The following is a 12,972-nucleotide window of genomic DNA, read 5'->3' as shown; positions in this document are numbered from 1 at the left end:
CAAGGTCCAGAAATAGTCCTACAAACTTAATTCCCTCTTTCCCTTTCCAGTGGAGTTTAGACAGTTGCTTATAATGCAGTAAAGGGCACAGCTATTTTATAAAACTCAATAGGAGCTTCATGCAGCATTTAGATGTCTGACTTGCAGTTCTTTAAATTGGGACATAAATTAGTAAAGGGCATTATTGTGTTTAATGACTGGCAGCCAGGTCCTAGGTATTCTTACTATGAAATAAGTCCTACTTTCTTCAATGATATTTAATTCCAAGAAAGTAGTGCAACCTTGTACAGTGGTACCTCAAGTTACAAACGCCTCAGGTTACAAATGCTTCAGGTTACAAACTCTGCTAACCTGTAAGAATTATCTCGAGTTGAGAACTTTGCCCCAGAATGAGAATAGAAATTGTGTGCCGATTCTCAACTCGAGGTAACTCTTCCCATTAGGCCCCATTAGCAAAAGCACACCTCTAGTTAAAAACAGTTTCAGGTTAAGAATGGACCTCTGGAACAAATTAAGTTTGTAACTAGATGTACCACTGTATTCAGAAACACAGATTAAATACATTTTCAACTTCATGGAGAGGGAAATAAAATAGTTATTCAAACAGTGGATTCATACTGGGCTGATTTTATCCCTTACAGAGCTTTGTCCAGTTATTTAAAATCTCTAGAATTTACAAGATGGCCATTGATAGTGTAGCATTTTGTATTTTTATAGACCAGCAGTTGAATTTTGCCCCTATGATCAGAAATAACACAAACCATTTATGCATAAAAAGACCAGTCAATTAATCTTGATTCTAACATCTACTATATATTTTGGAAAATGGTTTGTTTGTCTATTATCTCTATGTCTATCTGTCTCTTCTCTATGAGTTCAGACACCTCTTGAGATATCATCACCAAACTCGACACAAGGATTCCTGATGTCATTATCAATGTTTAGACATAGCTGCCATTTTGAATCAAGATGGTGAACCAAAACATCACTCTGGTGTGACTTTGCCCATTTAGGGAGCATAGGTCCAGTCACCTCTGTAGATACTCTGGCCAAAGTCTGCATGAGAGTTCACAAGGTGGGAGTGGCAGTCTTCATTGATATTTGGATGCTAGGTGCCATTTTTAATCAAGATGCTGGACCAAAACATGACTTTGGTGTGACTTTGCCTGATTTTTAGCCTGACAGGTCCAAACTCACAAATTGCACCATCCGTTTAAAACACAAAATGTTTTCTGGTTTCTATATATTCCCGAGGAGTGTTGGGCATTCCCCACTAGTAATAGTAAAAGAGCCAGTGACCAATCTCAAAAAGCATTCTGTTGTCATAGTGGCCTCTGGGAAGCATGCATGCAGGACCTGAGTGCAACAGCATTCTGCCCTCCTGTGACGCCCAGCAACTGCTATTCAGGAGACTTACTGTCTCTGACAGTGGCTAGCAGCCACTGATATCCTTATTTTACATGGTAATCTCATGGTTCTCTGAAGCAAAACATCTTGTTTATCTCAAACACTTTCAGTTGAATGTTAATAACATCTGAACAAATTGTGACGGAATAGTGTTATGCCACATACATTTATGTTTTGGATCACTGGATTGCATTTAAAAAAATGAGGTTTGAATCTGGACCCTGTTTGGGATGCTACCTTTCCGCAAAGTGTTTCAAACCCTTTAATTTCTCATTAAAAGGCTCTGACTGCTACCATATTCATGAGCACCCAGAATTCACCATATAAATCTGCAAATGTTAGTCTTTCCACCTCCTTTAAGAATTGATAATGAAGTCAGTTCCTGCTGCATATTTACTGTCTCATATTCCTACTACATAAACTAGAGGGAAAGTGGTGCTATAGCGTTTGACTAAATAATAATTTGAGTGTCAGCTTTCCTCTCAAAAGTCATGTTTTTATGACAGCAATGTTATCCTGTTCCCATATGTTGTCTTAAAAATGTGGCATAGTTTTGTGCCAGAACAGCATCAGAGCTGACATAGTGGATGTGACTCACAGGTAATTGAGGCTGCCAAAGATAGTTTGTTGTAGCAGTGTGAAGTCTGTCCTTTTGCGGACTATTATTATCCCTTCTGGAGCCATTGCCATGAAGAGCCACTGTATACTTTGCCAAGAGAGAACTTAATACGGCAGCTGAATTATGTGCACCAAAATAAAATAGCAACCGTATTCAGCCACTCATTTCATCTGCTAAATGAATCTGCTGATTTTAGATAGGGGAAAGATAGTTGAAAACTTCATATGTGTGATCCATTTTAGAAGAAGGTAGATCGTGTCCTCATCCATGGAGGGCACGTATTGCAGTGAGATCACACCGTTTGTGTGGGTGGGATCGTTTGGATAGCCACAACAACCTGATTGGGTCCCTCGGTTGCTGGGGCAATTCTGGCCAATGGGGTTGAGAGAATTTGCAGCCGGGGGACCTATTTATACCACTACACATTGCGTCGAGCTTCCTCTTAACGCCTCATGCGTCGGATCACCCGCCCACCCTCCCTATATTTAGGGTCTTGCTATGACCTTGCTATGCTATCATGGGTTATCTGCTTTTGGGGCAGGGGCCCAGCAGGAATTTCACCATTTGGCTGATTGACTGTTGCCATTTGGGTTTCGTCTGCCGCATAGCAAATTGTCACAACTTTGTAAGGTTTGGCGGTTAGGCATTGGTTCAATGTGGAGGGGAGGTTGTCACACCTGCCCCTCCAATGTGTGAAAGGTATTCCGTTAAAGGAATCCAGGTGCTCGCCATGCTTTTTTCTGATCCCCTTCCAGGGTTTAGGGCCACACCAGAACACCTGGGAGCATTTTGGGATGAGCTTGCGTCTTACTGACTTCTGCCGGTGTCCAGTTGTCAGTGCTGCCCTGCCAGAGGTGTAGGTGCAGCTAGTCAAACCAATGCCTAAGCAAACCACTAACATCCTGTAATCATTAAGTTGTGGCCAAAATTATGCCAATAACCTTAAACTAATATTGGTGTCAACTGTGTCTTTCTTTGGGAGGTCTTGGGGGTCTTCACACGCAACATATATTCACTTGAAGCAAGAGTTTGACACTTGTAAGGTGTCAGGTACAGGGATAAACAGCACTGTAATTTTAATAGACACTTACTTCTGATCTTTCCAGGAGAATGATGTGGCAGCGACACAATGCAATTAACCCCACAGTGCATACGCAATGTACCTATACACTGAATAACAATCACAGCCATTTTTACCATCTGGAAAGAGGGGGGCTGTTCTGAAGCTGTGCTATTTTTTCTGAAATGTATGCCACATAGTCCATAGGTATTCTGTTATATGGCAGCAAAAAATTGGTCAACTCAGTAGCTGTATGGTAGTCATCATTCTATTTAAATCTTGCTAATGAGGAATGAAATGGAACATTCTCCCACATTTTTCACATTTTTCCAAATCTATTTTCCTACTGAAAGCATGTTCCCATACCTGACATAGACAATCCAGTGTACCAGTAGCCCACAAAAAATTATGCATCCCAGATAAGACATCTTTGTCTGTAAATGAGTGTTGATTAACATATTTTCTAAATTACATTAACCACCTCTTATTATATTATATTCTTATTAAGTGGCCAGAAGTCAGCATTTTCAACTGATTGAAAATTCAGCTGCCACAGATGAAATGGAGCTTAGCAAAGGCCTTAGTTTCCAGGTGTGGGAAGGAATATCATAAAGGGTGATGAGCACATATCTGAAGCCCCACTGAAATCATTGAGGCAAATTAACTTTCTCTCAATCTGGGCTACAATTCTGTATCAATTAACTTCAGGATCAGGGAAGAATAATGAGGGAAACCAAGCCCTGACTCTTTGAACCTATTAACTGAATGTCTCCTGAGCAAGATGATCTGGGTGCATTTTTAGTTGGGAGGTCTTCGTCAATAGAAAAAAATAATTTTTCTGGCACTCTCTCCTCTCACCTTCTCAAGACTTGTTACTGTCAACTGCAGAGAAGGGGAGTTGAGCCGATGAACTCAAAACTGATGAGAGCTAGTGAAGCAACACAGGTGCCTGTCAAATCACCTGGATCCTCCTTTCAATCACAAAGTTTCCTGCCTTGCAGCATAAGGGAAGGACTATTTATGGGTAATTGGTATTTCTCTGTTTCCCCCTTATTTTTCCCCATGTGGGAGTTGATTTTGCAAGATAGAAACTATTACTTACTGAATGAATGAACTATTGCATCCCTGGTGCCAGTTCTTATAATCATATTAATCTTAGAATAGTTTGACTTCTTCCTAAAGGTGACTTGATGTTATGATTTTATTTTTTTAGCTTTGTAAAGATTTTTCTACACAGAGCCTTTACTTGCATCTGTGGTCAGTGATCCACAGACACACTACAGCTTCTGCTGACATGCTGGAACAGGATGCTGATTGCTGGATAATGATATGCCCTGAGCAAATAGCAGAAATAACGTACCATGCTAACAGGTGCCTTTATGAGAGGGAAAGACTATCTTCCATGAGCATACCTTTCAATTTCAGGAAGTCAGCTTAGCCTTGCTTATGAGCTTTTGTGGTTACTAGCAACAAAGAAAATAAAAAAAATGACACCTGATGTTCCTCATCCAAAGATGACTAACATGTGGCTTCCAGATGCTGCAGAGTTTAGGGAAGTAAGAAGGCAGTGTTTTCCACATCTGTGCTGTGTACATCACATGCAGCACCGTTCTGCTCCCATTTGTCTTCTTCCCAAAACAATGGCTGCTTATCCAATTACAGGGTGTGGGGCTGCTGCAGTCCATCACAGTGGGCTCGGATCTCTGGGAATCAATGCTGGGGCTAGGTGGCCAACGGTTGGGGAATCCCTGGGCTGGCGGGCTTTCCTGTCACCTAACATTTGAATCCTGGACCAATCTGGCTGAAATGAGTGGGCAAGATCTGGGAGCAGACCGGAGTGGAAAAGGCTTCACTTTGGTCTGCCTATCACTGTTTTGCTGCACTTTGTCTTCTCCCCAAAACAGCATTACTTCCCTTGTTGTCCACTGTGGTGCAAGGTCTAGGAGACCGGGGGGGGGGGGGAGGCAGCTGGTTGTAGCAGGAGGGAGAGACTCCCTGGCTTCTCCATTCTGCCTCTTGGCCACCCTCCTCTCCAATCTCCACTTCAGCCTCAAAGTCAGAGTCTGATCTGCTCTCTGCCACAGCCTCTTCCTATTCATTGTTGTCCCACCACCAATCCCCTAGCTCGGAGCCTTCTTCCCCTGAGGGTTCCCTAAGGGATTCCCCTGCTGGTGCCTCCCATTACATAAACCTCTGCATCCAGCCAGTCCATGGCATATATGGATCTGATTTGACTTTGTCTGCATACAATAACATGGATGCACTTTTACTAGTAAAGGTAAAGGGACCCCTGACCATTAGGTCCAGTCGTGACCAACTCTGGGGTCATCTCGCTTTATTGGCCAAGGGAGCCGGCGTACAGCTTCTGGGTCATGTGGCCAGCATGACTAAGCCACCTCTGGCGAACCAGAGCAGTGCACGGAAATGCTGTTTACCTTCCCACCAGAACGGTACCTATTTATCTACTTGCACTTTGACGTGCTTTCAAACTGCTAGGTTGGCAGGATCAGGGACTGAGCAATGGGAGCTCACCCCATCACGGGGATTCAAACCGCCGACCTTCTGATTGGCAAGCCCTAGGCTCTGTGGTTTAACCCACAGTGCCACCCGCATCCCTCTGCACTTTTACTATATCAGTGTAAATTAAATTAGAAGGTGAAGCAATGCTTTTTAATGACAGAGAGGTATATGTGAATGAAATATTAAGGAGGACTATAAAAATAGTTCAGCACTGGGACAAGTTGCCTGGGGAGTTTATGAAATCTTCATTGGGTCTTTCAAGAAAACACTGGGCAGCTGTTACATTACCTTCTGATTAGATGGATCCATTCTGTCCATTCCAATCCCCCTCCCAATTATCTGATTCAAATGTCCTTGATAAATAGTTGAAAAAAATAAACTACGGTCATAATTCCCGGCAAATTCTCCTGTGATGAATTCCTTTGACAAAATACCACTCAACAATTTATTCTACCAGCAAGAACAAGATGGTGAAATGAAGTTTTCTTAAGTATTATTAAAAGATGGGAAAAGATGGGAAAATTAAGCAATGTCATAATTGTAGATTTGCTATGAATTTATTAAGCACTTAAAATTCTACTAAGTAGTAAAATCCACAGTACTATCCTATATGTACATGTCAACTCAAATGTAAATTCCATTGAGCAGTGGCCTCAATAGCAGCTATGAAGACAAAACACGTTTAAAGCACACACACACCAACAATCCCGAGAACTGTAGTTTACACCTTTACAGAGCTACAAATACCTCACCATTAAACTTTTGGGGTTCTTTGGGGGTGAGATGTGTTTTAGATGTTCTGTAAATATATTTGTGGTGGTTGTTTTTTTTAAAAAACTGCTCTTAAAAATATGCTTTTTATTGAAATGATACTTGAATATTGGCACTAACACCTGGAATCGCAAAGGAAATGGGAGGGGTGTGTGTGTTTTAAAAAATGTATCCTTTATTAAAGCAAAGAGGCTCATTAAGCTGGATAGAGGCCATTATGAAGTGCAATGCAGACGAGAGTTCAGAGTTTCTTCAAATGTATTCTGCATACATTATCCATATTCCGCATACCAAGCAAGATGAAAAGAGCTTGCAGGAATGTATTCCAGACCTGGCTAAAATTAGTAACAATTTTTAACAGTTTCTTAAAAGGGTAGAACCTTCCTCAGTATAGTAATGGGACTAATAGCGAGCTTTCTCTCTTCTTTTTTTAAGGGTATTTTTGAAATTCTGAAAGGAAAAGAGGAAAGAACTGTTTCAAAGTATTATTAATGAGTGATCTGGCTAATTATAAAGCTATATGAAAACCAGAGGTGTTATTTGCCCCTCAACTGCAGCAAGTAGCAATGGCCTTCTCACCACCAAAGTGCTGACCCAAGTAATTTTGCTTCCTAAGGCAAATGACAAGTTGTTGATGCCTCCCATTCCATGTCCATAAACCAACCAGAATACTAGTTTAATCATGAGGGATGTGGCCAAGCATCACACTGAAAGCAGCTGGCTAGCTTAGAGCAGGAACACACAGCTCCAGCACCTTATTGCTACTCCCAGCTCCTTACCTGAACTTCTGTTGCTGCCTCACTCTGCCTAATGATAGGGCTGGACCAGGCAAAGTATAACAAAGTGTAACATCTCCAATCAACTTGTACCACTGTGCTACCCCAAGAGTCTCCTCATACTCATTAAAAACTACATTCCACAGCAGTTTCTACATCAGAAATTCAGCAAGGTCCTCTGTGAGCAGTTGGCAGTTTTAAAGGTTTGTTTTGTTTCCTACAGTTGTATCCTACCTTTCATACAAGGAGCTCCAGACAACATATGTGATTCTCCCCCTCAGTCTGTTTTATTCTTGTCTCAGTCCTCTGAGTTAAGTTAGGTTGAGAGATAGTGACTGGCCCATGGTCACCAAATGAGATCATAATCAAGTGATGATTATGATCTGAACCTTGGTCTTCCCAGGCCTATTCTTACACTCTCACGACTTTACCATATTGACTTACCATTATTGTTTTGTCTCAAAGGGTCAGTGTGCCTTCAAATCAAAGGAACATACAGTACAGATCATTTGTGCATCAAATTAAGAGAAAGGAACTGGTTTTTCTGGCTGCATAGGAACAAGACTAATTCAACCAGTGGCTGGAAACTAGATCTGACCAGTGGAGCGAACCCAGAAGCAGCCCACCCTCTGCAGGCACTTTTGACAGGTGAGTGGGGCCACCCACATGCCAAACATCTGATGCCATCTGATATCAGATTATTCATCTTCAAAGGAAGAACTGGGAGCACACTCTTTCTTCAAGTCAGGGCTTCAAAGTTTCCTGCTGAAAGCAGGAGTTGCATTCAACAGGAACCATTTCCACTTAGAAGCACTGACTGGGAGCTCTGGAGTGAAAGCAATCTCATTTGGGTGCCGAATCTAAAAGGTGCCAATTCCAAGAAGCCCTGCTTTCAGAGGAACCATCTAGAGCACATTCTAAGGTTCCCAATTGTTCCTCTGCAGTCAGGGCTGGCCTACACCTGATAACTTATGACATCAGGTATGGGAACGATGGACATGGCTGAAGGGAATGAGGACCCATGGTGGGCCTAATTTGACCTATGAGCTAGGGGGTCCACATCTCTGAATTAAACCAACTGAAGCTTTTTTTCTGGAGCTTCACAATAGACTCTGACTTTTGCCTACATGATTTGTTTGTTTGTACAACCAACTTTATAGAATCAGCAATTCTGGAGCAAATAGCAGCCTAATCATGACCTATTTTCCAAAGACTATGAATATAAGTCAAGGATAAGATGCAAAAGGCAAAAATAGGCAAAAAATAAACTAATAAAAGCAAAAATAGAGAAAAGACACAGGCTGGAAAAATCCTCCAAGAGACTTTATAATCTCTCATGAAAAAGCCTTATTAGTGCTTTCCAACTCATCCTTAAAAATTTCACTGTGGAGTTTCTAAGCAATCTTTGCTGCCTTTTGATTAATAAAATAGGATATATGGCTTTCATTAAGTGCAATGAGCTTAAAATGTATCAGTGTAATACGACATTAAGAAACATGGAACAAAAGCCTCTTATCTATAGTAGCTTTATAACATGACTTTATTATACAGTATAGTCGAGATACTGTAGGCTACAAAACGTTCACTGAACCATCGCAATCCATCCCCATTAATTATCACACATTATCATGTATCACCATGCAAGACCAAGATAATTGCCTTTAAAGTGATCCAGAATGAACTGCGGGGGGACAAACTGACCTTCAGAAAAGGGATCAAAAAACTGAAGATGTGTGGTGGGCGGGCAGCCATTTTATATGTGCTGAAAGTTAGAAAATTGAAGTGTATGTGCAGAGTCCATGAGAACATTTGTGAACTGTTGTGTGCTGCATTTTTAGGATGAATGGCACCTGCCAGTTTCAGAGGGGCTAAAATAGGCTAGAACCAACATCAGCCTATGAACGAATGCAGCTGATACAGTGACTCGACACATCTGATTTACTTTCCCTTGGTTTAACAGGGCCCTTGTTTTGTAACTCTGTCTTGTTTAACCATTATGTCCATGTTATAAATAATTCCACTCCCTATCGTCCATGCATTCACATACCTGTGATGGGGGGTATGTTTGTTTTTATTCAACAGTGATCTATAATTGTATATGGACTATATATTGTCATTAGATCCTGTTTGATAACATTGTATTTTGCAGAATTTTTTTAAAGGGACAAGCATTGAAGGAGGAGGAGGAGGACAGACATGACCACATAGTGATCTGATTGCATAAGTTGGTCAGGTTGTGTGGGAAAGCATGTGAAAAGCCTCTTACAGTTTCTCACTCCTGCCTGCTAGTTTGCTTTCCCTCTTCACTCACTTGTCTTAGGGTGACTCCAAACCACCAGTATATTGCAGTTAGGGTTGTGCAATCAAAGTGGATTAAAATGCTGTGTCATCCTGGCAAAACAAATTCATTTAAAGAAATAGACTTGTTGTGATTAGGAAAGTGATGGGAAATGCACTGAAAAGGACTGCATGCGCAACTGGCTAATATAAAATAAAACAACAGCCCATATGAAAACCTGGATGAATATTCATAGTCATACAACTGTCCTGCAAGCAAATGCTCAATAAAGACAGGGCATACTCTCACTTCCACATAAGCTTTGTGCAAGCAAATCAGAATGAATGTTCAATAAAAATGATGTCTGGAAGAGACCTTACTCATTTCACACCGAGCGTTAATAATGTGCAGTGCCAGCTTTAGCTTTTGTGGGGCCTTTGGGAAAGATGGACCAAAATCACCACCACCATCAGTGTCCCCCATTGCCCTCTCCTTCTGACCCCAATGTACAACTTTTTGGAATGAAACAGCAGGGCAAGTGAAGGCTCCTCCTCTTCCTCGCTCTTGTCACAAGGGGTGAACAGGCAGAGGCCTCAAGGGGAAAGTGGGATTTTTGCTGATGTGTGGGCTCCGGCAACTCCGCCAACTCCTAACACCAGTCCTGATAATCTGACATGTAAAGGAGATTGGATTTTGCCGCAGTGAAAAATACATGCTCTTACTCAGCAGCCCAAAGAACCAGTGTAGTCACATTGTTTTCAGTCACATTGTGTGAGGGACAGTGGATAGGAGAGCCCTAATATTCGGCCATCATCTGCTTTTGACTTTTGTAATTCCAAAGAAAAGCCCAGTTACAGAATTCAGTAGCATCCCAAAATGATGTGTGTATCACATACACAACTTTCCCCAGTAAGAAAAGTAATGATGGCAGAGCTTAGCTTCTATTTTTTACACACGTACTTGGGGTCTGGAGACTTTTTGTAATCTGGTTTCGAAACAGGATGCTTCTGAATTGTTTCCACTGGGGGTTGCAATGTGCTGCTCTGCAAATTTGGGGCTGTGAGTGCACTGCACCTGTTCCTACTTATATAAGGTTGTTCAAGAGTGATTGCAGCTTTTTACATAATTTCAACAAGGGCTGGGTTCTAATCAAGTTTGGCACTAGGCTGGGCCTGGAATCTAGATGAACACTGACTTGTGTCTCTTGCCAACTTGCATCAACCCAGAATATTAAACAGATGCAAGAAACTTGGTCTTTATTTTGAAGTAAGCATTAAAAATATTGAGAATTTGGGGTGTCATGCCCACATGGATGCAAGGCACACTAGCACGTCACACATCACTTAGTTCAATGTACTAGATGTCTACACACACGTCACAGTACCAAATCCTCAATCCTTGTTTGAGGCTGGCAGATGGACTCCTTCCATGGTGTTACCAGCAAGGGATGTATTTTGCTAAGTGTCTATCAAAAGAAGTAGCAGTGAAGGGGACAAGAAGAATTGCATCAGCTGTAAATCTCAGAAACAATCAATGCAGCAAATGGCAACATGTCATAAGATCCTTCAATCCTTCAGCAGGATGTATAGGGACATTAGATATACAGCCATTAGCCCAGCCATGGGACCCTCGGAATGCTACATCAAGGGCTTGGCTGGGAGAAACGCGAGCACAGGACTGGGGGGAATGGGACACCAGCACCAGCTCTAGTGCTGCAATAATCATAGAGGACATAGGATGCTTATATCGAGACAGACCATTAATCCATTTAGGTTTGTATTGTCTACACTGACTGGCAACAGCTCTCCATGGTTTCAGAGGGGGGAATTTCCTGGTACTTCCTGGAGATGCTGGAGACTGAACCCAGGGCCTCTGTAATGCAAAGCAAGTTCTTTATCACTGAGCTACAGCCCACCCCCACAACTTCCACTGGCCTTGGCCTTCCCAGTGGAAGGATCTCAAGCAGGCAATCAAGCCCTGATAAGAAGTAATGACTCTCTGGCAGTTTTATGTACGTTTATTTACAAAAAGACACATCCAGAGCATGGCTTCTCGCCTGCTCACATTTACGATAGTTGGTCAGTCTGAAATTTCACCCTTCCTACAGCAGGAAGGATGCCAAACTCCTGCCTTTCCCCTCTTGCCCTTCCGTTGCCATCTGATCTTATCCAGATGCCTAGCACAAGGGCTGAGAGGCTGGCCTGCCCCCTTTCCACTGCTACTCGACCCAAACTCAGACCTCTGCTTATCTGCTGATTGTCTAGCAATGCTCTGGCTGCCTTCCAACTCTTCTTCATCTTGACAGCTAACAGTTTTCCCCGAGAATGGGGGGTCAAACTGCCCTTTCCCGACTCGGACAGCCAGCTGTCATCTGCAGAGTCTTCCCCTCATTCATTTAGTTTGATTTCTGAGTCTAACTCTTCTCCTGCGCTCTGGAGGGCCATGTTCCTGACACCCAGAGTGCTGCATGACACCTTTGGAGTGGGGACAAGAAATTCATTTTCAGAGGGGAAACCTCTGTACTTGACCATTTTATTTAAATTCTTGTAGCCTGCTCTGAGACCTTGGGGTGAAGGGTGGGTAATAAATTGTAACAACAACAACAACAACAACAACAACAACAACAACAACATTGTTGCACTTGCCATTAGTCCTAGAGACTCATTGGGGCATAGGAAACATGTCGTTGAAGAAGCAATAGTACTATCTTCTATACCTCTATATCCCCATGCAATTAAGAGGCAAGTCATGTGGTTTCTTACTTGGTTGTGGCTAAGAACGGGACCTTTCCAAAAGATGTAATCTAGAACTCATAGAAGATGGGCAAGCCTTGTGTTCCCCTCTGTAGAAAAGCTGCCATAACTGACTTCTTTCTCTATGCTCTTCAGTTAGAGCCCATATAGGTCAGCAATACACACCTCACTCGTATCTTTGGAGCTGTTAATAAAGCAAGTGTGAAGTCCTCACCAAAGAAAATGTTGAGCAGGTGGCTAAATAATTGGGTTCACAAGGGAAAATAAAATTATTATAACAAGGAGCTTCAGAGTAGGGGAAGTGTTCTAAAGGATAAGATGGCATTTCCATAACATTTCATGGCTCAGTTGGTTCTACATTAATGTTCTATGGTAATGAGAATGGGGTTAGTGGGGAGGGGGAGAATGTGGGCTAATGTATAATGCAGGAAGAACTGATCTGAAATTAGAGAGCTTCTAACAACATGATGTCCACACTTGGTGGAAGTTGTAAGCAAAGCGAGTACCTCTTTTCTAACGTTCCCCTTCATAAATACACACAAGGCTTTTATAACTTTTAAATCAAGGCATTATTTGAGTCTTTCGATAAGAGATATTCTACTCCCACAGTTTTAGAAAGAGACTCTTTGGAAGAAATCTTGACAAATTAGTATTCATACAATTTGCTTCCTAAGGCAACATTAGAAATGAAATCAAATTAATTTTCTAAAGAAAAAAAATTATTATGAACTTGACAATTATTTCCCAAATTGGTTCTTGGTTGCCTGCTCTCCATTTCAGATTTCCCT

The sequence above is a fragment of the Podarcis gaigeae genome (genome assembly GCF_964106915.1).
Source record: "Podarcis gaigeae genome assembly, chromosome: 4".
NCBI classification, from domain to species: domain Eukaryota; kingdom Metazoa; phylum Chordata; class Lepidosauria; order Squamata; family Lacertidae; genus Podarcis; species Podarcis gaigeae.
The sequence above is the reverse complement of the archived record's forward strand: the minus strand, read 5'-3'. Positions refer to the sequence as shown.